Source organism: Phyllostomus hastatus, unplaced genomic scaffold, assembly GCF_019186645.2.
Source record: "Phyllostomus hastatus isolate PE091 unplaced genomic scaffold, TTU_PhHast_1.1 phas_contig_80, whole genome shotgun sequence".
Classification (NCBI taxonomy): domain Eukaryota; kingdom Metazoa; phylum Chordata; class Mammalia; order Chiroptera; family Phyllostomidae; genus Phyllostomus; species Phyllostomus hastatus.
The window spans coordinates 39430549-39456151 of NW_025333960.1; the positions used below are offsets into that span (position 1 = coordinate 39430549).

The window sequence follows — 25603 nt, forward strand, 5'->3', positions numbered from 1 at the left end:
AGAAATAGCTATTTCTGCATGCTATTTAGAAACATGGACTCAAGTATAATAATTCAGGAGAAAGAACTAAAAATAGGTGCCTCTGGAGAGGAGGAAATGGGGGAAATGGGAGAGGGGAGCAGGGACTATTATTTTTTATAATTAATTTGTAAAGCCATTTAATAAAAATAAAAGATGACAAATAAGTCAAGAAGCTCTTAATTGCTAAACATCACTGTGCTATGGTTACTTTTTACTCTGTTTTTGATAATAAGGGAGTACATAAATCTCTTTACTTGCACAAAAAGAAACTGAAATTGTTGACAGCTACCATTGTATTAACACCCCTTCCAAACCCACCACCTAGTGTCAGATATCCCCGGGGATGACACTCCTTCCTACATATCCTTCACTTCCTCTCAGGCAGCTATGTATTATCCAAGCCACAGAAGGAGGATAATAACACAGAAACCCGTAACAGAATACAATTCAGAAGTCACACAAATGACTTGAGAATGCATCCATGTTACTTCTGTACAGGAGATTTACCCTACTAAGTATGTGTAACTCCAGCTAACATTTATTTATTTATTTATTATTTATTTATTTATTTATTTATTTATCTATTTATTTATTTTGCCTAAACATGGATTAGGTTATAGGAGAACTTATACTAAAGGCCCTAAGAATAACAGAGCTTGGAAATAAAAATTTGCCTAGCATGATAAGGCATAAGCAACAGCCCAGGAATTAGCATTCTTCCCCCCCCTAAATTCTCAAGGTATATCCTGCATCTTCAAAGATGTAAAAGTGGGAGCCAAGGTAAATAACTGTGATTGCTGTTTCATAGGAACTCAAATTTGGCCCAGTATGTCCCTAGCTAGGCCAGATGTGAACATTCATTTATAGGTATTACGTCACAACTGACTTCCAGACCATAACCAAAGACCAGGAGTCAGTAGTCTGCCTGTCGGTCCTCTTACTCACTAGGCTATGGGTCAATATAGAATGTACCTTCATTAATAATTCCAATACCAAAACTTTTATAGAAAACTAATTCAATTGCAATCTTTTTAAAACCTATAGGGCTTAAAAATAAGAATCCTTTATTGTATTTCTTATTATATTTTTTGATGTTGAATTATCTAAGAATTGTATGTATATAGAAGTATATATATTTTGTAAGCACCAAAAAGGGGTTGGGGGTAAGAAAGGCATACAAGAGCTCAGCATGTTGTAAGAAGGCCAACCAGCTGAGCACCACCAGGGCTGTGGTGTCTGGTGAGGCTGGCAGTTCTGGGAGCTGGGCTTTAAAGACCTCACACTGTGATAAAGGGGCTGGACTTCAAGTGTAGAGATTAGAAAGGTAATCCTGGGGGCTGGGTAGTCTTAGAGGTCAGAACTAGTGGGGAGGAGCTGCATTTTAAATCACAAGAGTCTGAGCGAGAGCAGTAGAATGGAAGTGGACCCAATGGGATGAAATCAAAATATACTGAGGTGGTAGAACCAACACAATTTGGGAACTGCTTTAAAGAGGGAGGTGACTGGAAGAAGGATAGACTAGGAAACAAACCTTGATCAGGGTTAGCTTGGGGTTCAGCCCCACCCCAGGACAAGTCCACCCAGAGCCTCTGACCTAGTAGAAGGCATCTTCTCATTACCTCACTCTGATGAAACATGCTTGGCCAGCTCAGCCTTAAGACAAATTGCCTGCACTGGCACCAGTTAGACTGCCTCTGGAGCTCCCACCATGCTGGAACCAGGGGAAGCGGGGTTTGAAAACACCATGAGTGAGGTTTGCCCCTGTTCCTGCCACCACACCCTTTGGAACAGAAGCTGTTGGAGAATGGAACGGGTGGTCAGGACGCTGGGAAAATCATGGTGCTTACTGGATGCAACCTCACATCCTAGCCACCATATCAAATGCACCCACATCCTACACTGAATGGGATCGCCACAAGATCACAAAGTTAAGTTTCAGGGAACCTAATGTTATATTTTGTAGACATTTTATTCAATGTTTACCACTTTTCAATTCACAGTCAATATTTTCCCTTTGAGGTGTTAAGTATTTTTGTAGGCCTTTGAGACATTCGTATTGTAGGCCTTAGTGGTACCCACAATACCCTGCGGTATGTGGCAGTTGGGAAGCCACTGATGACCTCTGCTGCAGCCAATAGGGGTCACTGAATTAGAGCACCATGACTGAGCAACTATGGTCAGGGTTGCAGTTCCTCTCCCGGCCACCTGGTTTTGCAGAGCCCAGCAATCGCAGATCTCATCTTGGGGTACGGCGGATGGCCCCAGAGACGGCGGACGGCCCCATATAAAGCCACCCCCATTACAATTTCAAAAGCATGCACTATTTAAGGGGGTAACATGACCTACAGAGGCAGACCCACCCAGAAAGCTCTCACCACTTGGAGTGGAAGGTAAAAGGGCAGACAGAGATGGACAGACTTACAGAAGCATCTGAAGCATACAAAAAGTCCCTTCAACATCTTCCAGCTAGCAGTTCAAAAATGCACAGGAAATCCTCGATATTTGCAGTCAGGATTTGTGGTTTGAAACATGCACAGCGCTGCCTGCTCCTCGCTCCTCACCAACCCACACAGTTATGCTGCAGGCAGCCCATGTGGCAGACACACGGCCCATGTGTCTCTACAAAGCTCCCTCACAGTGGCTTTTCAGCTGCCCTGATTCCATGACCAAGAGGTTCTCTCCCCCTCTCAGCGCCTGCAGATATATGCTTTTTGTTTAACCCCTTGTGGTTGAGTCACAGCATCATATGATGCTTGAATCAGGAGGCAAGGACCTGAGAGACCTAACCTCCACTTCCTTCTGACTCCTCCCCCCACTGTTATTTCTCCCACTTCAGGCAATTAGGAAAGGGAGGGGAGGTCTCCTGACTAACACACCATAGGGTGAACCCTGATTGAGGAGGCTTCTCCATCTACCCTGAGGACAACCAGTGCTGGTGTGCTTGGTCAGGAAACCCTGCCCCACACCACCACCAACAGCAAGAATCTTCTAGGCAAGATGTTGAAAGGTAGAAAGAAGAGATGGAGGGAAGAGCACAGAGCAAATGCTGAGAGTCCACAGGAGAAGAACATGCATGAACCCAACATCCAGGTGAACCTGGATACAGAGCCCATTCCTGCCACCCCTTTAACAAGCACTGAAGCTCACCAGTACAGAGGGTGAGAACAGAGGCACTGATGCCTCCCCCAAAAGGGGGATGGAGTCGAAGCTACAAGGGCTGGGTGTATCCACAGTCACCATGTTTTCCAGACCACAGATCAGAACTGTTCTGCAAAATCAAAGTCACCGAATAGCAGGAAATATATGAAAGAACCTTGAGAGCAGGGCAGTGGGATTCGGTCTGTGTACAGATGTGCCAAAGGAATGCGACTGGGGACCGGAATGTGTCCACGATGCCCAGTCTCCGCGAGGACTCGTGCCAAAGATGCAGAGTCCAGTGAGCAAAACAATTGAAAAAAGATTCCACTCTTGTCTTCTCATCTCAAAGAATGTCATCAGACACCATGTGATAACCCACAGAAACCCATCTCAAGGTGCCCTTTCTCCCCTGGCCAGCCCCCTACACCTCTCTGGAGCCTCTCCTTGGCCACATCTTCTAAAACTTCCTGAATGCCCAGTGTGCAGCTTCTCCATGCTCCAGCTCTTGTGCTAGCCCACAATGCCGTGGGAGCAATTCGTTCCAGCGGAGTGATCCAGGAAGACTGCTTGGAGAGGGAGGCACATAGGGTGAACTTTAAAAGATGAGTTGGGTTTTAATAGCAACGTAAAGAACATCCTTTATGGAGGGGATATAATGAGCCAAACCAGGAAGGGGTGTGAAATGTCCTGTCATTTTTAGGACAGCAAATAGGTAGGGCCACCGTATGCAATGATGCAACGAGGAAAACCTGAAGAGTCTGGTCAAGAGGGGATTTAGAGGTCAGAAACCTGGACTCCTTGGAGGTTTTTTTTGGTGGGAAAGGTGTGCTGAACAGCATTCCAGACACCCACAGGGAGAATTAGAGAGGAAGAGACCAGTAAAGAATCTATTGCATCTCCCCACCAGCCAGCCTCCATTTTAACCGATGCTCAAAATAAAAGGGGTTTTCTTTCTAATAGGCAAGTGTAATGGAAATGACTGGAAAACTGAGTCTTCTGAAATCCACAGATAACACTCAGGTCCGACTGCACCATCACTTGTGGCTGGCTGTCTCCTCCAGAGAATCTGTTCCCTGTTTTCTAAGTTGCAAAACAGGTGAGTCTGACCTTCATGTCTCCACCTCTATCTTCCCTCCAGCCAGAGAAACGAGCAGTGAGACGGGCAGGAGAGGGAGGGCCTGGTCCTCTACGACCTGGATACAAACAGGGAAGGAACTTGGTCCAGAGTAGCAAAGCAGCCAAGGGCATGGTATCATAAATAATACCCTTTGGCAAAGCAGGGAAGAGAGCATGGCCTTCACCCTGAACACTGGTCTAATGAGCTATGCAGGTTTGTTTCATAAGACTGTTTCCCCCTTCCCATCGAAAGCCCAAGCACATTTCAAAGCCCACCTCCACCGCAAAGCCGCCCCCATTCTCCCACTCTCCCTGCTGTCCCTCTCTGGGACACCCATGGTATCAAACGGTGTGCCACCCAATTCTGATGCTGTCCTGTATCTTTTTCGTCTTGTTTGAATAGACATTTGTGTCTTCTTCCCAACAAGGGAACGTGTTCTTTAAGGTCAGGTATTGTGTCTTATGTTGCCACACGGCCTTTCCCACAGCACCTAGTAGTGTGTTGGCACATAGATAGTATGGGAAACGCTGTTGCTGAGTAACTGACTTTTTTAAGTGTTTGTAAAATATAGCAGTGCGCGTACCGCTTTCTTTTCTATACTGGGAGATCGACGAGAGAAGCTGGCTCCAGCAAACTGATGTAAAAATATCTTATTTCATTTAGACTGACAAGTACTAATATCGTAGAAGTTGGAGCTGGAAGAGAGAGGCATTTGGGCGATCTAGTTCACCTCACGTGGGAGCAGTTGGTGTCACTGATCTACGGCCACTGGGAACGAAAGCATTGTTTAGAAGGGCACGTCGGTACTTAAAATCTATGTTCTCCTCGAGTTCAAAGACTGTGCTCTCATCTTGTTTACAAGATTTATTTGGCCTCCTCCTGCTTCCAGTCTTTATTTGGACCGAGTAACACTTCAGCCCAACCCTGTCTGAGTCATCACACTTTCTAAATAATTGCCCTGCAGGCTGAATTAATGTGGAGGCCTCAGGCTGGGAGTAGCAGCTTAACTTTGCATGCTGCTAAATCACATTTTGTCATTTATTCCTGGAATGACGTTCAGTGCCCTTCCACTGCGTGTGGGGGGGGCGGGGCGGGTGGCAGGCCTGCCTGTGGGCCTTGTGAGCCCTTGAGGGCCTGTGCCCTATAGACTGGGTGGTAGAAGAGAAGGGTGGACACAGTGGGCCTCGGAGGCGAATGAAAAGATGTGGGTTCAGCTCCTAATTCTACAGCTCATAGCTGTGTGATACTGAGCCAGGCCCTTTCCTTCCAATGCTTGGTTTTCTGGTCTCCAGCGGGGTTTTGTAAAGACTGGACGTGTGCACGAGCACTTCGCACAGTGCCTGGCTCAGGCAGAACATCAGTGAATGGCTGTGAGGGCCAGGGCTGCCCCCGGGGACTCCCCTGAGCTGGCTCCCAGCCTCACCCCCAGCCAGGCCACCCCAGGTCCCAGTCCCAGCCTGAAGGGGCCTGCTGGAGCCGCATGCACCTGCAGTGAGGTTCTCTCCTGATAAAAACTGAAGCACTGGATCGATGCTGAAAAGGAGAGAGCCCAGAGGCAACCATGCTCCTTAGCACACTCTTAAATCTGCAGGGCCCAGCACAGCGCGGGACACTCAGAGGGCACCTGACACAGATTTGTGAGTCGACGACTACAAATTATCTATTCATCTGTCTGCAGCTTTCTCTAGAATCCCGTCTCCATGTCAGGAAATGCTCCACGCTTAGTGGGCTGGAGTCAGACGATGTCCAGCAGAAAAACATTTATAGTTTAATATTTAAAGATCCCAGCACTGATAACAGATGAAACTAAGGACACCCACGGGAAGGGACAAGGGCTGGACTTGAGTCCCCTTTAAAGGCGGGTCTGCTGGGTGGTCCAAAGATGCCCGGGCTCTTTTCTGTCTCAATTAAAATCAATAATGTTTCTAACTACAGAAGTAATGTCAGTTCAAACTAGAAAAATCAGAAAACACAGATAGGCTAAAACAAGAAAAATTTAATTTTAATGATATTTTCATATTCAGTATTCCAAATTATTTCCACATAAATACACTTTTATCAAAATGGAACCATACCAAAAAAGTGTCCCTTTTTATTTAGCAATTTATGTTGATCACTTTTTCCAAAGTATTACACAGTCTCTATAGAATTTTTTTCTTAATCTGGAAAAGAGCTTCATTTTTAATTAGTTTTTGTAACACACACAAAATAAAAGTGAGACGTGGTAAAGAATTCAAACACTAACAAAGAGCAATAAGTAAAATGCAAAGTAAAGGCCCCTCCCACTGTCATGCTCACTCATAGCCCCGGGAGGCAACACTTAGAGGCCAGTTTTTAATTCCTGCTGATGATTGTTTAACAATTATAATCACACACTAATTTGAAAAGATATATATATACACACACACACGTATATGTATATATATATGCCCCTGCGTTCATTACAGCATTGTTGACAATAGTCAAGATATGCTGTACGTATTATATCATATATTTGATACGGTATATGCACACACATACCCACTGGAATATTACACAGCAACAAAAAAGAATGAATTCTTGCCATTTGCAGCATGGATGGACCTAGAGGGTATTATTCTAAGTGAAATGCATCAAGCAGAGAAAAACAAATACTGTACACTTTCACTTATATGTGGAACGTAAAAAACAAAACAAAACCAACAAGTGAACAACACAGAAACAGACTCAGATACCACCACAAACAGCAGACTGCTGGTTGCCAGAGGGGAGAGGCCTGGGGGGCATGGGTGAGAAGCACGAAGGGCAATAGCAGGTACAAACTTCCAGTTATAAAATAAGTAATGGGGGTGTAATGCACAGCACAGGGAGTGCAGCCAATAGTATCATAATAACTTTGTACAATGGCAGATGGCTACTAGACTTGGTGATCACATTGTAAAGTTTATAAACGTGGAATCACTGTGTCATATACCTGAAACTAATATATGTGGACTATACTTTGATTTTTAAAACTTATACTCAGTGCAGCTGCTTAAAACCTCCTAAGCAGCTGCACACGCAGAGTGAATGCCATGCCCACCCCACCTGTGCCCCTTTGGGGGCTCCACTTCCCCACTGATAAATGAGACCTGTCCTCCACCGTCTCACGTGGGCCCGGTTCTGCCATCCACACACCAATCTCCAAATGAGGGTGACTCGCAAACCCTCCGAATTGGGGCGTTTGTTTTGTTTTGTGAAGCACCTGTAATTAAATGGTATTAGAAATGCATGAATAGCTTTTTGGCTGAAAATGTTACCATGCAAAGTGTACTGTCCAACTTATCAGGTTTTTGATATGCAATCCCGTCAACTATATATTCTACACGATCTTACAACTCTTTGCTAAATTAACCAAGCAGACATGACTTAACAAATTACCATCTTCCCCCAAACAACACCGAGTCAGCACTCCGACCCCCAGCTGTTGTGGATCGTCAGGGCTCAACACAACCTTCGTTCTCCCTACAGCTGTCCTTCTCCAGCTTGAGAGCTCCCCAGAGGCTCCAGGGAGGCTCCTAAGACTGCAGGTCACTGGGCCCACCCCCAGAGTTTCTGGTTTAGGTGGTCTCCGTGGGGCCAGGCCCAATAATTAGCATTTCTCCCGAGTTCCCAGTTAGACGCTGGTCTTGTCCAGAGACCCCATTCAGAGAATCACTCCAGTCTTCCTGGCTCATCTAGTTGCTATAGGCTCAAGCATTCAACTGTCCCAGCGGTAACTGCCACTGTTTCACTGTCACGACCTTGCTCCTCTGTGCCGGGTCTCTGTCTCCCTACTTCTCCCTGTCTGGCACTGAGCACAAGAAGAGCTTGGCTTTCTGCCCCATTAGTTGGCGTTCTGCTCCACACCAGCTGGCAGAGGCTGAAAGGAAAGGCCAAGTCAGCCTCCCAGCAGGGCGGACGCCCTGTGATGGGCCCTTCAGTCAGAGGGAAGGACTGTTCCCCTTTCAAAGCACAAGGTCTTCCCTCTTCACCGCACGTTGGTGTCTAGTAAGGACCTGCATCTACATGCAATAGGTGTCTTCACTAACTTTTTTCTAAAGCTTTGAATTCTTCAGAATGAGATGCTCTTTTTTGTCCCAAAACATAGGGGTTTTTTTTCAGAACTTCCTTTTAATAGACACATACACACACACATGTACACCAACAGAAAGCAACCGGGATTTACAACAGAGGTTTGTGCCGAGTCCAAAGGTAAGCTATGGCTGTGCTGCTCTGTTTGGCCCAATGTCTTGCTTGGAGTTGTCAGGTATCATCGAAGGGTTGGTGCCTTGGGAAGGATGGTCTAAGTTAGGGAACTCTGCACTTGACCTCCAGTCAGGCTGGGATAGTGCAACAGCCTCACTGAGGGTGCTTGAAAACAGTGGAAGCTAGCTCTGAAGCGGTACACGAGAACCCTGTCAAGGGACGGTGGGTCTTTGGTGATCTCCACATCACCATTCTGCCCGCCTCCTCCCACACCCACCTATTCCAACAGGGCGGTGCGGTGCGAAGGCCACCCCCTGGACTGGACAGTTAGGAGACCAGGATCTGGCCTCAGTTCTGTGGATGACCAGTGAGTGTTCCTGGATCTCTGACTCGAGCCCCAGGGAAGATATTTTGTGTTGTGCATATACAGAAGCGGCCCTCGGAAATCTGCTTAGGTGCAGTCTGTTAGTGAGGACGGGAAAGGGTTCTGGCCAGACGTGCTAATGAATACACTTTCGATGGGACAGTACCTTGGTATCTGTGAACTGTTAGTGATGAGGGAGGAACTGTTACTGTCCAAGCACCGAACAGCCCCACCTGCCAGAGTGGGACCCAGGTGGATTAGGAGGGACCCTGATTGGGGTATGTCTCCCCAGCCCCATGGGCCTGCTCTGACCCCCACACCTCCCGCCCTCAGGGCTCCCCTCTGCAGGGAAGGTGAAAGGAGAGAATGCACCTACATGGGCTTGCGACAAAAGGGTTCCTTTCCCTTCCCCTCACCATCCTCCACAGTCTCGGCCTCACTGTCCCCTACGTAATAAATAGTACTTAATTTAATATATAGGTTGTTTAAAAGTTATTCATTGAATTATAAATCTAAATCATACCTCTATAAAGTTGTTTAAAATGTTTTTAAAGAAAGAATTGTGTGAATATAAAGATTGTATTTGCTGCTTCTGCAATTAAGCTCTAAATCAAAATTAAAGGAAGTTTTGGTCAGAACACCTTTGAGATATCACACACACACACACACACACACACACACACACACACAACTGAACCTAATGCCCCTCAATAAAAAGAAGCTGAGAGGCACAAGGCGATCATAAGCATCCTGAGGTCAGCAACCTCAGGCTCCTGAGTCCTGGAGCTGCCACTTCAGCAGCTGGGAAATGCTATTCCTTTGCCTTCGGGAAGCCAGGACCCTCCCACATGCCCGACAAGGAATATGGTTCTCAAGCTTCAGGGTCCTCTTTGCATTTGCTTTCTGATTGGACCACAAAGGAGCAAGCCAGAGCACACAAAGAAGCCACTGGAACCCCTTCCCAGCCCAGCCGGTTCCTCGGCGCGGTGACCCCCCCCCCCCCCCCAGGTTAGCCACGCAACGGTGCGTTTCTGCAGTGTTTCCCTGCGCCCATCCCATTTGAAGGCTTCTATCGTTCAGCTATTTCATTCTCCCTCCACTGAAACAGGGTAGAATAGACATCAACTTGGCATCCTTTTCTTCTGAACCTCAAAAAGAAAACCTCCACACAACGGGTTTTAAAATTCAGGTGCCTTCTACCTGCAAGACCTTGAAAACATCTAAGTTTCTCTTCTTCCTGCTGCTCCATTTTGTTGGGTCGAATGGAGCACAGCCAATGGCAAGCCCTCTAAGGGCTGACTAGAGGGAGGTGTGGGTGGACGGGTCGTCTGGTGACGTCAGCTTGAAAGAGCTGTCTCCAAAGAGCCCTCCGCCTTGTCAGGGCTCAGCTAACCCAGAGGCAGATGACTAATGCTGGAGGTGGGGGTGAGGGGTGGGAAGTAAGGGACCCAAACCAGGGAAAGATCAGAGGCAGTGGGTTCATTTATTTTGACAAATCTTTTCTTTTTAATCATCTGTAATGAGACCATAGTACATGGTGCCGTGTGTATGATACATTTTGAAAAGGTAATGACATCTGGGTAATAGGCAGCGTAACTCAGCTCCGAGTGTTAAATCTCTGCCTAGGAGTAGGGTAAAGTCAGAGTTTTGTGTGTGTGTGTGTGTGTGTGTGTGTGTGTGAGAGAGAGAGAGAGAGAGAGAGAATTATAGGGCCGGTACATTAGCAGGGGCAAAAATTAGCCAGGTTCTGCTACTACAACGAGATTTAGAACATCCAAGTACAGTGACTACATTTTTCTGCCGAGATCTTTACAGCTATTTGAAATTATGAACCTATAATATGCAAATGCATGGGGCTAAGAAATACACGTTCTTGGCAGAGACTGAAGGTGTTGTAATGTGTGCTGTGAACGGCACCGCATATGTGTATAAAATCCGCGTGCACATACTAACTGGTCGATTATCCCCTCTAAAACCACACATAAATTCTCCTGAAAGGAATTGGAATTTCGCACGCATCCGAAGAATGAACAGACTCTTAATGTGCTGTGTGTGTGTATGAAAGATGCAGCATAAAAAAAGCCAACGACGACGACAGAATGGGTCACTAGGCTAAGAGAGCTTTCCGATTCTTGAGCGTGACCACAAAGGGATCGGGGCTATAGTTCCCTCTTGAACAGGATAATTATAATATTAGTGGGAGTCAATAATATTGAGTTCTGGGCTCTGTGACAGCTGCTATGCTGGGTGCTTTCCACCCGTGATCCCATTTAAGGAGGGGAAGAGAGAGAAAGGGGTGTGTGTGTGTGTGTGTGTGTGTGTGTGTGTTCTATTCAAATGCTTTACCTCTCTGACAAATGGCTACTTTCCCAGGGCATACAATATGGGCTGTGGTGAAAATGTTAGTTTGTCCACAAGGCAGACAGGGAGGGGAACTAGGTCACCCAGGTGCCCAGTGGCTGGGTTAGAGTCCTGGTACAAAGATGCATCTTTTTGAGATAAGACTACCTCAGACCCACAGCTCAAACCTAGGTAACAGACATTCCCGAATAAAGAACACAGAAATAAGAGCACGGTAGTCCAGAATCTGAGAAGAAGTAACGAAATTCCGAAAATAGAATGTTGCTGAGTCAGGTCTGTACAAATGCAGGGTCTTGAAAATTGTAAGGGAAGGAAAGAAAAGCCTTTAGTTAAACAATGGCTTTTAATGACTTCTGCAAATAGGTGATGCTCAGCAAGGTGGCTCAATCTGGTGCATCAGAATCTGTCATGAGGAATTTCTGGCAAAACAACAAAGACAGAACATAGCGTGATTGCATTTTCCATAATGTAAGCAGAAATATTATTTTATCAGATAATTCACTTCTGCAACCTTTCGCGCTCCTCTCGCCCCCCACCCCCTCACAGAGCGGTTTAGGAGAAAACACCCGGGGCTCCAGGTAGACAAAAGCAAGCACATGCTCACGTATTTCCCAATAGCTGCCAAGGAGAGCGACTGGAATTTTGCCCTCTGGTTTCTCATCTGCACCACCCATCTTGTGAGCACAATTTCTGAGCTCCTGGAAGCTAGGCGAAATCTAAGTTAGCAGGTGATTTGCACAATGGGCACAAGCACATCTAACATCCGAGCTAAACCAGAAATAGGAGGCATTTTCCTTGCCCTCGGGGTGCATTCTGTATTCTGCAAGAAGCCCGAGATGGATATAACCCCATCAGGTGAAATTCGAATATACCAGTATGTTATTTAGGCACCGATTCCCAGAGGCTACAGACAGAAAAACAACAGGTGAGCTTTTTCTCTTCAGGTGGCTTGTGTTTATTTGTAAGGCAGCACCTAAACAGAGAAACTCTGAGATTACAAAGATGGATATAAACCCACTCATGCAAACGTGGGCCTTGGAGGACGGTCTGTGGATCCGTTCAGCACACCTCCCAACCCAGCCATACACAGGACACACTACCCCTCCAACCTGCTGCTCTGTTCCTGCCCATCCGCCACCCCCAGCCACTCACATGGCTGCACCCACGCCACACAGAGAATGAGTATGGTTAGAGAGGAATTCTCTTCCTTGACCATGAACCATGAGGTCACTGGCAAGTCACATGGCTCTCATGGAAGTTGAAATACAGAACCATCCAGAAGGGGATTTGGGGGGAGGATGGAGAAGGTAAAGGGGGTCAAATATATGGTGATGGAAGGAGACTAGACAAAATAGAGGCTACGGATGCTGTATTGTAAAGTCATGCACCTGAAATTTAGATACTGTTGTTAATCAAAGTTATCCCGATACACTTAATCTTCTAAAAAGAACCGTCCATCTACAGAATTGTAAAACAATAACAAATGCACACCTCGGGGATACCCTAACACCTGGTTCCAGTGTCCTGACACCCCTGCGTGCCAGGGGCTGCCTTTCTACCACAGCGCTTTTAGTGGCTCCAAGAGCAATTCCCTAAAATGCCACAGGACAGAGATGAGGCACTGAATAAAAATCACCCCAGTTTGGTTCTGGCCTAAAGTGCATCGTTTTAATCAGTGGTATCCAGTGGTTTATCTCTTTCTAAATTCTTGTTGTTCAATGCTAAAATCGACATGGTGACATGTCGATTTTCTGGGGCATACCAGAATTGAGCAAAACCAGGCAAACAAACCAGAAGTGAACTGGACAGAGGGCATCAACAGCCTGAGAGTTAAGATTTCCTGCAGCTAATTGTCCAATCAATTCCCCCTGACCCAGTGTGTTCCCTCTTGCCTCCCACGTGTGCCCCTCTGCTCGGGGACCACGGCTTCCTGAGCATGACCCAGGGTGGCGGCTGGTCCCACTACCACGTCTTTGCAAGGCGAGTCCTCCCTCCCCAAATAGCCTTCAGGAACCTCGGTGTCAAGTTAGAAGCAGTGGACAGACTGTGGGCTCTGGGACCTGAGCTCTGCCGCCTCCTGGCAGCCGTGTCACCTTAAGCAAGTTGACCTAAACATTCCAAGCTCAGTTCTTCATCTGTTAAATGGGAATAAAAACGTCTTTTTGAAAGCTGCTGTGAGAACCAGTGGCAGCATCACACTGAGCAGGGTCTGCCAGGTTGCAGTTACGGAACTGAGGTCAGTTCTCCTGCCATGCCGCCTTCCTGAGGTTCATCTGAAGTCTCACGTCATGCCGACTCCAGGCACACAACCCCCCTTTTCTGTACAGCCTTTACCAGCTATATCACATCAGTTAGGCCTTCAGCATAAGCCTGGTGTATGTCTTACAAACATCATCATCTTCCCAACCAGATCTTCCGATCCTTGAGGTCAAGACCATGTCTTAGGCTTCCTCTGACCTCCCGCAGCACGTGGCTCAGGGCTGAAAACACAGTGGGAGCTCCAGTGCACCTTCTGTCCTCTGTGGGCTCCCAGCTCCCCTCCTTGCACACACACGGAAGCAGCTCAGGTTCCTCATGACGGGTAGTTTCTAGGACCCAGCTGCAACTCTTCAGCAACTGTAGTTTGTCGCCTTCTAGCCCGAGCCCCCTGAGGGAGGTCCACACTCAGCCTGCGGGGATGCTTCCGGACAGCATTCTGGACCTCCAGGAGGGCTGGCTGCCAGGGCTGGGGCCAGCGTTCCCGGGAAGGTGCCGCTGCTCGATTCAGGAGGGGAACGTGGAGATGTACACGCAGGGACAGCCCAGGAAACTCCAGTTCAGGCAGCTCTAGGGCACTTCTTTCAACATCGTGGGGTCGAACTCTCTCCACGGCCCACAGGCCCTCTGTGCACAGGGCTGCTCTGCCATCACTGCCCATGCGCTGAGAAGAGACTGGCCTGAGAGCGAGCCCTGTTTTCCAAACAAAAGTCAGCCACATCTCTCTGGGGAAAAGAGGACTTTCAAGGCCCTCAAGGTCAGAAGAAACACACCAAGGACAAGCAGAATCTGTCTGACTGAGTCGGGATCCCGGGCCCTGCCTGCCCTTTGGAGGGCCCTGCAGATAGGCAATGACCGGGAGAGGGAGCCGGGAGGGACCAAGGCAAGATGCGGTCAAGGAACCTTGCTACACACCCACACTGTCAGACAAGAGCCCCCTCCCTGACACCCTGCACCGCACCTCCAAGTCAAAGGCCCCAACCCTCCCTCTGCGGCATCTATGTTCCTTCATCAAGGCTGCCCCCAATGCTGCTGTAACTGTTCTCTTCTCCTACAGCCACCCCCCACCCACCGGCACCCTGTGCCCAGGATGTGAGCACCATCCCACATGCCCTTTCTCCTCCCCCACCCCCACCCCCCAGCCCAGGGCAGAGCAGCAACTCAAGAAACACTGGTTCATAAATGAATGTCGATGACATGACTCGTTTCCCAGGAAGTCCAATGCAAAGGTTGTTTATTCTCCTCTTAATCCTTAAACAATTTAGCAATTTTATTCTTTGAAGCATCTTGCAAACAATAAATCAGCAAGTTTAGAATGCTCTCAATTTGCCTGTATGCAGAAAACTCAAGGATTGCTTTCACAAAAAAAATCACTGGGTAAAAAACAAGGGTATTGTACAAGCAAAAGACTGGAAACAATCAAAATACCCCTGTATAAGGGACTGCTTAGACAAGTCAAGACGTCGTCACACAGTGGAATCCAGGTGGCCAAAACAAACAAACAAACAAACAGAAATGATATGCTTTATTGCCAGACAGTCAGATACCTCCGAGATATCTTATTTGGAAAAAAAATGTAAAGAGAAATGCAATACGTCTGATATGCTTCCATTTGGGTAAAAACAATGGACAATATACATGTGTGTGCATGCACACACACACACATGCATATGTTCCTGCACATGCATCAGATATGTTTAAACCGAAGGAACCAGGAACAGCAGCGGCCTTGGGGTGAGGGGGCTAAGAGATAGGGTGAGAGAAAGATGTTTCACTGTGAATACCCTTTTGTACCTTTTGAATTTTAAACCATGTAAGTATTGACCTATTCAGAAAAAAATTACATTAAAAATTCAAAGCAAACATTATGTGGAAAAGTAATAAAAACCTAGTTTCAGAAAACATAAAAAAGAAATCCTCATTTTAAAATGGTCAGAGGCAGCCGGCTGAGTCATCCGTGAACTGGGGAGGAGACAAACCCCGGGCAGGCCTGCGGCGCTGGGCGGCAGAAAGGACGCTGGAGCGGCGCCCTGGGCACGCAGCTGCTGTCCTGGGGGGCCTCGGAGCGTGGCGGGGCCTCTCTGACCCTCTGCTTCCTCATTCATGAGGGGAAGTGTTTGGACCAGCTTCACAGCTCATCGGCCCCTTCCTGTATGGGGGCGGCAGTCCTCAGGTAGACACAGCTAGTTACTCAGTGACAATCTGATTAAAAAGGAAGAGACACTCCTTGGAAGAGAGATAGAGAGTCTCCACCACCACTACCCCCCCCCCTCCCCCAGAAATCTACTGCAAGGAGAGAAAAGCGTCAAATCCCTCCTCACCAGAGTGCAATAAAACCGGAGCCTCTGACTTCAGGAGCTTAAAATACATTCATGGACACGCCCTTCCCTCCAAACACACCTGCTGCTTTTCCCCTCCCTCCCTCTTCCCACATCCTCCCTGGACAGGCCAAGTGCCCACTGATGACAGAGCTGGAATATTTCCGTTTTTGTTCTAATATTTCCTGAGGGCCCCTCCCTTCTATCACGGCTGTCATTCATGGCCATCTGGGGTAGCCCAGGAACAAGAGGAAGCTCCAGGATTTAAGAACAATGAAAACATGTCACTTTCCAAAAATCATAGTTAATGCCTGCCCCCCTCATCCCCCAATCACACTTTCCAATGGAGGCAGTGTGACGGTGGCGACTGGGTATGGTCCATTCTTCGAGAGGCTCTCAGGTCTCTGGAAGTCGTCCCGACAGAACTTCCTAAAGAGAAGCTTTCACACGTGGGGCCCAGCAGTCCTCTGTTGCCCAAACTTTCTCTCCACTCTCTTCCAGCTTAGGAGACTGGCCAGATTTGTTTTCCATGTCATTAGCTCGGGAATCAGAGAACACCAGAGCCAGAATAGCTCTTAGAAATGACCCAGCCTCACTTTGCAGGTGGGGAAACTGAGGCCCATAAGAGTGGTATGGTTTTCTCAGAAATACACAATTCACCTATCACTGGGCCAGGACAGGAGTGAAGTCCCTATGACCCTTTTCTTCTTCCCCAATTTGCTTGATTTTGAAACATCCCCTCCCAGAGGCCCAGCTGTCTTCCCGCACCATGCGGAGCCCCCAAGCAGTGCCAGCCCCCCACCCCAAGACTGGCCCTTCCCCCCTGTGCCCCCCCCCCCTCAGTGCAACTGTCCCGGGGGCTAACGAGCATCTGAAATATGACTAATGTCACAGGTTGAAATCACAATATTTTGGATATAGTGAGTTAAATAAACTATCTTACTAAAATTCATTTTACCTCTTTCTTTCCAGGTTTTTTTTTTTAATGAGGCTACTAGAAAATGTTAAATCACACGGAGGGCTCACATTACATTTTCACTAGGTGGCACTCCTCCAGGTCACGTGCTGTTACCTGTTCAGTTGCTAATCATTCAGTTCAGCCACACTGACTCGTCCCGTGTCCCATTCATTCTCCACATGGCCAGACTCCATCTATTCCAAAGACCACCCACGCCCGGCCTTGAGTGAACAGTGTGCCCCCACCAGGGCCTTCCAGACTAGCTTCTGAAGCCTCGGGGTGACTTTAGGAAGACGGCAAAGGAGAGAAGCGCACTGGCCCCCCTCGAGTGACAGTGATTCTACACACCTGTGAGCAGTGCACCCCGACAGTTGTCTTTCTTGCAGGCTGAGATTTCAGCCCCCGCAGTAAGTGCGGCAGCAGCTTGGGGAGGAGGAAGAGAAAGGAAACAAAGTCTTGGGTGTTTTCAGCACTAATCCCTGGTGTCCTCTCACCCCTCTCTCCAGGGTAGGAATAGAAATTCACAAAACACACAAATGACAGTGGCTGCCAGGTACGGACCCCTCAACCCCAATCAGGATCTGTGCTGGGTGCTCGGTGTAATAATCTCTCTCTCATTTTCCCAACTGCCCCGCGAAGCTGGTGCTCACCATTTTCTAGACGAGGAAACCGAAGCTTAGAGAGGCTGACTACATGCCCAAAGTGACCCCCAAAAGTGGCCGCACCATAGGAATCAGGTCTGATCTGCTCCCAAACTCGGGCTCCTCACCATCCCTTAACTTCTGCAGGCCTCAGTTTCCCGATCTGCGGTCTGGGCAGGATACCTGCCTGGAAGCACAGTGGGAGCCCACGATCCCCAAGGAGCCACCCTTCCCTGGGACTAGGTTCTGGAATCCTGAGAAGCTACCAGTGTGAAGGGTCTCCATGTATTGCCATTCCCTGGTGGCGCTACACTCCCTCCTCCTGGGCTGGCCAACCTGTTTCCACTCTCGTAACTCCAACGCTCTGCACAGCCCGCTCCTACTACCTGCGTGCGCTCTAGTCCTGACTCGGGGCACTAAGTGCCTCTAGTCCAGGAGCATCAATCTCATGTTCACCGGGGGCCACATCAGCCTTGCAGTTGCCTTCAAAGGGCCAAATATAATTTTAGGACTGTATAAATGTAACTACTCCTTAACTCGGAGGAGGAGCTCGAGCTAGGCACTGCCTCCAGGTAGAAACAAGGTGCTGGACCAGATAAAACAAGGTGGAGGGCCGGATTCCACCCAAGGTCTTTGTGTTTGCCACCTGTGCTCTCGTCCCTATATTGAGACTCCTCCAAACCCCCGTTAAACTATTAAACTACTGCCCTCCACGCTGCCCCATTCCTGCTCTGGGTCCCAGAATGAGATGATCCTCCCCGCCCCTTCACCCCCAGAGCCCCACGGCCCCTCCCCAGCCAACGCACCCCCCACAGAGACCCGAAGATCAGAGGGTTAAATCAGGGTCTCACCTCCGCAGGAAGGGTTCTGCATTTCACTCATCCAGCAAAATATTTCCTGAGCACCTGCTGTGCACCAGGCATTCTTCTAAGCCCAGGACACTGAAATGACAGCCACAAAGTCCTTGGTCTCCTAAAGGAGCTAGGGTTGTCCCCAAATGGTGGTGTCCTAAAAACGAATCCATATTTCTGGAGATTCTCCTGATGTTCTTATTTTTAGATCAAGGAATAATTGGTTAATGGGCCCTGGGTTTTTGTGTTTGTGGTTTTGGTAATAATTAAATGAAGTGTGACACATTACTTGAAGAAGCACTATATACCCATTAAAATGTGTTTCTAAGGAACATCATGGCACTGGTAAGTGTGACGGGATGTGCTCAGTGAGGGGACAGCTTGGGACACTTTACGCCGGTGATGAAGACAGGTGAGGAGTGAGGAGCACAGCTCTAAGTGCATCCTGATGTGTTGGGGGCGGAATGGGGCAGGTGGGGCCCGTCTTCCTAATTCAAACTGCAGAAGGTAAAGGTGGCTGAATCTCGGCTGGAGAGGAGACGCAGCGAGTACACTTTCTTCCAAATATCAATGACTCATAGTAAGAGTGTCTCAGATTCCCAAGAGGAAAAACAAAACCTTTTTGTTTACTAAAAGGTGGCACAGGCTTAAGAAGTTCTAGAAAATAATGGCTAACCCTAATTATATTTCACATGTGTGCACATGTGTATGTGTGTGTGTACACATGGGTACATATGTGCTGGTCAGCACAGGAAAAAAAGACTGAAAGGAAATACACCAAAATTAGGATGTCATAGCGGTTTTTTGTTTTAATTTTGTACCTTTCCATATTTTTCAAATTTTCTATCATGACTCTGATTGCTTCCACTATCAAAAAACTAAGCAGTAAACTGAATGCTAATAGTTTTTTAATTTCCTCATGAATCTGTTTTTACGGGCACCATTTCAGTGGGGGTTGAAAATCAGCAGGGTGTGAAACACAAATGAAATTCCCCGTCCCTGCAGGGCTGAGTGTGCCCTGTGGCCCCGCAGAGACCCCCCCCTGCATCCACGCTGGCAGCCAGCTGTCCGCAGCTGTGCCGGGGAGGCTGCGAATGAATGGAGCCGGTGGAAAAACACAACATTCCTGACTCTCCAAGGATGGCATTCTGCTTGGAACCCCTGCTCACCAAAGAAGTAAATAAACAGAGAGAGAGGAGAGAGAGAGAGAGAGGGAGAGAAGGCCAAGCAGATTAGAGGAACTTCAGCCCTGGAGGTAGGTCAGCTGCCAGAGCTCCCAACTTCTAATACCACATCTGAAAGAAGACCCCTCTGCCTGAGCCAACAGCCTTGTCGAATCAGGGCTAACACCGCGGGTCCATGGCTCTCCTGGGCTGTACCTCGAATGCCACCCTCCTTCCTGCTGTGTATCGGAGTGCGCATGAACAAGCTTGATCCCTGCCTCTAGGCTGAAGAGACCCTGAGAACAGAGCCTCTGGCTGGCTCGCTTTCACACAGCCCTAGCACTCAGCGGCGTAGCCACCCGCCAACTGCTCCCTCCGGCACTGCTGTGTGCCAGGCACCGTCCTGAGGTCCAGGACATGCTCATGGAGCTTACACTATAGTGGAAGACACAAGTAATGAAGAGAATCAAGACTTTGTCCCACACGGAGTTGGGTGCTGTTCCATTTAAGACCCAGATGACAAGGAGAAGCCACGAGGGGAAGAGCTGAGGGAAGGGCACGCCACTCGAGGAGGACGGCCAAGGGAAATACAAGAGGTGGGTGTGTACATGAGGTGGGCGTGTTCAAAGGACAAAAGGACTCAGGAGGGTGGAGGGCAGGGAGTGAAGACGGTCAGAGAGGCGGGCAGGGGCCAGCCCCGGAGGGTCCACAGGAGGGTGAGCAAAGGAGTGGCCTGTTTGCCGTACTAAAGAAAACTCTCTCTGCCCGCTCTGTGGGGCTGGACTGCACTGTGAGAGCCCCCAGAGGAGGACATCACTGCCTGGTGAATCCATGTCAGGGAGCTCCCAGCATCTCTCGTTGTGTGGAGTGGCCAATCAGCTTGTCCCAGGGCTCTCAAAATGCCTGTGGAACCCCACCCCTTCTCATCTACACTCTGCCTCTACGTCCTTGCCCTCCAAACACCCCCCTCACAGTGCCAAGGAGCACCGCTGATGGCAATGAAGAAACAAACCTGACGGCCACCCACCCACCCACCTGTTCCCAGGCCCCCCATCCATTCCGTGAACATCTTCCATGCCCAGGCTTTGTGCTGGGTGCTCAAGACGTGAAAAATGAGCAACACGTAAGCCCTGCCCTCAAAAGCTCCAGCATGCAAAGCCTGAGCCAGGCCCACCAGGAGCTGCCCAACGCCCACCTCTCCATGTACGGCTGCCCACTTCTCTCCCTGGTAAAACCAGCTGTGAGCTTCTGAAACGGTTCTGATCGGTGGATTAATCCACTCCAAGGAGCTAAACAGAGAGACAAGCTCAGTGTCTTTGCTGCTTTTTCTGCCCCCTTCCCTCACTCCTCCCTCCACCAGCTCAGGGAGAAGCTATGCCCAGTCTCAGGAATGAAGTTGTAACGGGTGGGGCTTGGGGCGGCAGGTGCTGTTTGTTCAAAGACAAAGGAGGACTTTGGTGTTGGTCTGAAGAGCGGGAGGGTAAGGAGGACTGGCAGGGACTGGTCTGGGGTGGGGGGGGGCGTGGAGAAGGAGGGCAGGAGCGCTGAGTGCATGCCTCAAACCCCCTCAAGCAGCACCGCGCATACGCCGCAGCACAGACAGACTCAGAGGAACCACATCTAACTTGTCTTTTTCAGAATCTCCCCCTGCATAAAAATCACTGTTGTCATGATTCAGAAAAGCCAGTTAGCCCCACTTTCACAGGTTCTTAAGTCCTGCTCTGTGGGATTTCTGAGGTGTCCCTCATTTTGTGCTAATGGGGGAGTCGGTGCCTGAGAAAAGTACACAGACTGGCTCAGGGAAGTCCTCGGACCCTAAATCCGCTGGTGCAGCCGGAGCTCCAGGAACCCTGCAGGACCCTGCGCACCTGTCACTCCCATAGCCGCGGTGCACTTGGGTGGCAGGGTTTTTCCAGTGGGGCACAGCCACCCTGGGTAGAAGTCAGCACCAAGGATGGTTCCAGACCCTTGAGTCTCTTCTTCCCAGGAAGGGAGGAGGGGTTATAAATAGCCTGGACTCCTCCAGCCCTCCACAGGCACAGATCCCACACCCCCGCCCAGCCTCAGCCAGCTGGTCCCTCCCAGCCCAAGTTCCCACAGCCTGCTATGAGAGGGAGGAAAACTGCTCACCCACAGTGGGGGATGGGGGGGCAAAGTCCTTCAGGCCCCCATCCGGGTGACTGGCCTCCCATGAAGTCTAACTGTAAGCCCACCACACCTCTACACCCCTTTGGAACTGCGGTGCTGGAGAGGGGTGAGGTGCAATATTTTTAGGAGGCCTTTTATTCCCTGGTCAACCCAGAAACCCCAAGCTGCACTGAATGACGTTATACAAACAACACTCTCCCCTCTCTCTGCCTCAGTCTCCCTGTCTGTAAGCTGGACAAACAACAGAACTGTGAATCACTTAGGGATGCGGAGGAAATTAGCATGAAATGAAAGTGAAAGGTGCTGTCAAAATGCAACATTGTACATCTTCATGATACCAGATCTTGGTTTCTCCTATGGGAGTCCCTAGCTCAGCTATGGGGGCATTGACGCATATCTGTTCATGACAGCAGAATTATACTCAGTGCCATTACATTAGCCTTGCGTTCTTGACACTGCACACCCTCGAAGGCGGTAAAACTTACAAAATATTCTCCCTCACAAGTCATTTCTGACTAACACAGATCGACACACACGCCACACCCTGATCTATTTTTGTGTAACATGATTCCACTGGACTGTACATGACTCTATAGACTGAAGGACTGGGGAGGAAAAAGTTCTCGCAACAATCACTCTGTTCATTATTCAAATCTCTCTCTCCCATACACACTGGTAAGAAACAAGTGGATAAAATCTAAGTGGCCAACTCCCAGGTCTTTTTAATTAAGACACTTTGTTTACTCAATGAAATACGGCATAAAAAAACATTTACTGAAAACCCACTCATTGATGCCTTAATAGCTGTGTCAAACACTCATAACAACATTTATCCCAGCACTCCCAGATAATTGCTCATCTTTCTCATTTGGTATCCACAACAGCACAGCATTTGTGTCCAAGTGTAATTGATCCAGAATTGGGCTCCCTTTCAAAAATATCTGTAAAACCTAATTACCAGGAAAACAGAGTTCTGGCATCTACGGAAAGTGGGTGCTTCAGAGTGAGACAAGCTGCAAACTCGTCTTGGCTAATCAAGCCACATTATGTTACAAAAGGAGTGTGAGGACTTTGCGGGGAGCAGGGAGTAGGAAAAGTTGGGACAGTGTCAGCCTGGAATCTGCAGTGACAGCCCTGATTTTCTGAGCCAAGGGCAGAGGACTGGGAATGCGCCACATTTGCTGGCACGCATGGACAGAGAAAGTACCAGACGAGGAGCCCTCGGTGGGCTTGGGTGCGGGGTGGCATTTCGGACCTCAAGTCCTTCCAAGCCCAGCTGAGGGAGCCCCCTCCACCCTGGCCTAGGAGGCTGACATCCCTTCTAGTCTCCCTAGGCCTCCAGCACTGTGACAGGTCACTCTCCCTCCTTGGGCCTGGAGTTGGCTCACCTGTAAAATGAGCGCTCCTAACATCTAGGGGCTCTTTCAGCTTCCACATCCCGTGACCTTCTTTAAAGAAAGGATACAGTTCTGCTCAGGTACTTTCTGGGGAGCGGAAATAGGATGAGGGCGCAGGACCAGCCAGAATGAAGGGCTGAATGTTTCCACCTCCCCCGAGCTCTGTGCCGACTGCAACAACTGGATATCAGCCCCGCTTCGGAGAAAATGATTTCTTTCAGCCCAGGACGGACCTACCGGGGTGGTTCTAACATCGCTGCCCTGGATTCGTCAACCTGGCCAAAGAGGAACGGGGCCAAACCGCAGAACTTCTCTGAACCTCTCTCTCGGAGCTGACCACAGCATGTCTGCCTCTTCTGGGGGTCTTCTCTTCCCGTCCTCCTCCCTCCTTCTGTCCCAGATGCCCCAGAAAACCCAGCCCCGGCCTTGTGAATAGCCTGGTGAAGCTTCGCCGGCCGGCAGCGCACACCGCCGGCTGACTCACGGCTCCCCTCGGCCCTGGATCCTCGCTGCCTAGGCTTGGGCACCATCCTATGCTGCTGGTTTCAAAAGAAACAAGAGTTGCTGCCGCTCCGATTTCCTTTGCCCGCCCCCCGCCGCCCTCTTCCCAACACAATCAGACAACCAGCCTAAATAACAAAGCGGCACAGCGTCTAGAGACAATTGGCTTTCAGAAGAGCAGGAGATGCTCACACCTTGAGCAAAGACGCGCGCGGTTCCCAGGAAGAGAACCTACATTGCCCCGGGCAGAGGACAGGTTGGCCTCGGCTTAACTTTCCCGAGGCACGGAGGAACCGTGGGCGTGCGCCCATTTCCCGCAACTTCTCAACTGGACAGCAGCACAGGTCTCAGGGTCCCGCAAGGGCGCCACCTCGGGGAGGGGCCGCCAGGAAGCCCTCGAGCCACAAGGAGAGATGCGGGATCCCAGATTCCCAGCCCCTTTTCTAATCTTCAAGATAAGACAATGTGAGGTGCGGATGCCAACGTCGCTCTCCAAATTGCTCTCGCGCCTTCCGGACAGATGTGTAGTAAAACTTTTGGCAGAAACCACCTGTGGCTGCCGACGGGCCTGTCCTGCCCTCGCCGGGAGGCACCGCCGAGCCCGGGGCCGCACGAGCCCGCAGAAGTTCCCTTCAAGCCCCGCGCGCCACTTCGCTCCGGGCCGCGGTGCCAGCCAGGAGGCGCGGCGCCCGCTCTCTGGCTCGCTCTCCGCTGGCTCTCCCCTCCTCCCTCACTCCCTCCTCCCGCCTCCTCCCGTTGCATGGCTGCCGCACGGAGCCCCTGAATAGCCATCTCAGCCCCCCGCCTCCTGCCCGCCGCGCTGGGCGCCCCTGTCCCCGCCGGCGCCCCGGGGCGCACCGACCGCCCGCCTCCTAACAACAGCCCCCCGACATCGCTTTCCGGCGCTGTCGACGCACAGCTACCCTCCGGGAACCCCGCGACCCCACGACCCTCCGCCGCCGCTAAGGTGCGAGGGAGACCGCGACCCTCACAGCCGGTGCCCGAGCTCTGCGCGCGAAGCCAACTCACCTCTGCGCACCACCAGACCCACCCGCTCGCCTCCCGCACTTGGCGCTGGGCCGCGGTCCTCGCGTCCACCTTCGCCGCCGCTTTCGCAGTCCGTCCGTCCCGGTGCGCCCGAACAGCGCGGGCTGCGCGGCTGTCAGAGTCTCGTGGCCAGGCTGCGCCGGCGGGTGTGGAGCCGAGCGGCGGCGGGCGCGCGGGCAGCTCCGCCCTCCCCGCGCCGCGCCCCCGCCCTCCTGGCGCCCCGCCTCCCGCGCAGCGGCTGTCAGCCCCGCGCCTTGAGCGGGGCGTCCTCGCTGTCCGCGCCACCCGTTCGGGGGGCGCACTGGTCTAAAGGGCCCGGATGTCTATGGTCGCCTCTGCCTCGCGCCCGCCCCCTCCCCTGCACCCCCTTCCTCGCCCTGCTACACATGCACTTGGTGAGGCTCAACCTCCTCCTCGGCTCCGCTTAATTTCTATTTTGACAGTAACTGTGCTGGTAGGTGGTGCTGCGGGGGGCGCCCAGGACCCGCGGAGGTGGCGGAGAGCAAGCAGGACTTGTCGCGGGGGTGGATTCGGGGGGCCGGGCAGAGCCATCAGTCGCTCGGGGCTCCGCGTCTTTTTTTCTTTCTTTCCTTTTTTCTCTTTGCCTCCTCCAGGATTTAAAGGGACAGCCCCGGCCGAGGCGAGGGGCCAGGTGGCCGCCGTTTCTCCGGTCTCCAGACGCCCTCTGCGGCCCGGCCGGACCCGCCTGCACCCGGAGCACAGACTCCAGACCGCCGAGTATTTTTAGGTTCACACCCGGCCCGGGGCAGCGGGGCGGCCGAGCTTGGCTCGGTCGCCCCGGAGCACGGCTATTTTTACAAAGCCCATTTGGGGGAGGAAATAAAACAACTCAGCAACTGTTTTCCCACCCGAAAGTAGGGAGCAAGAAGTGAGGGCTAGAAGTTTCCCAAATACTCTCAGAATTCCCGAGAACTCAGAAAGACACCTCTCCGACACGAGAAACCACAAGCTTGCAGCACTCCAGGGCCCCCGAATCCCTGCGGGCAACCCGCCTTAGAGGCCGCTCGGGCGCGGGCCTAACTTCACCGGCGGGAGTACCCGGCAACCCTCACCCTGTGCACCAGGGACCCGCCCCGGGCCACGGGTCTCACTCTG

General features: G+C 50.4%; 1 protein-coding gene across 1 annotated transcript in view; it reads right to left on the reverse strand.

The window, feature by feature from the left end:
• Positions 1-24600, reverse strand: part of ZBTB7C (zinc finger and BTB domain containing 7C) — a 298520-nt gene extending 273920 nt beyond the window's left edge. The window contains exon 1 of the mRNA XM_045850250.1: positions 24470-24600. The gene's annotated coding sequence lies outside the window, so the exon portion shown is untranslated. The remainder of the gene's footprint in view (positions 1-24469) is intronic.
• Between the last annotated feature and the right edge of the window lie 1003 nt (positions 24601-25603).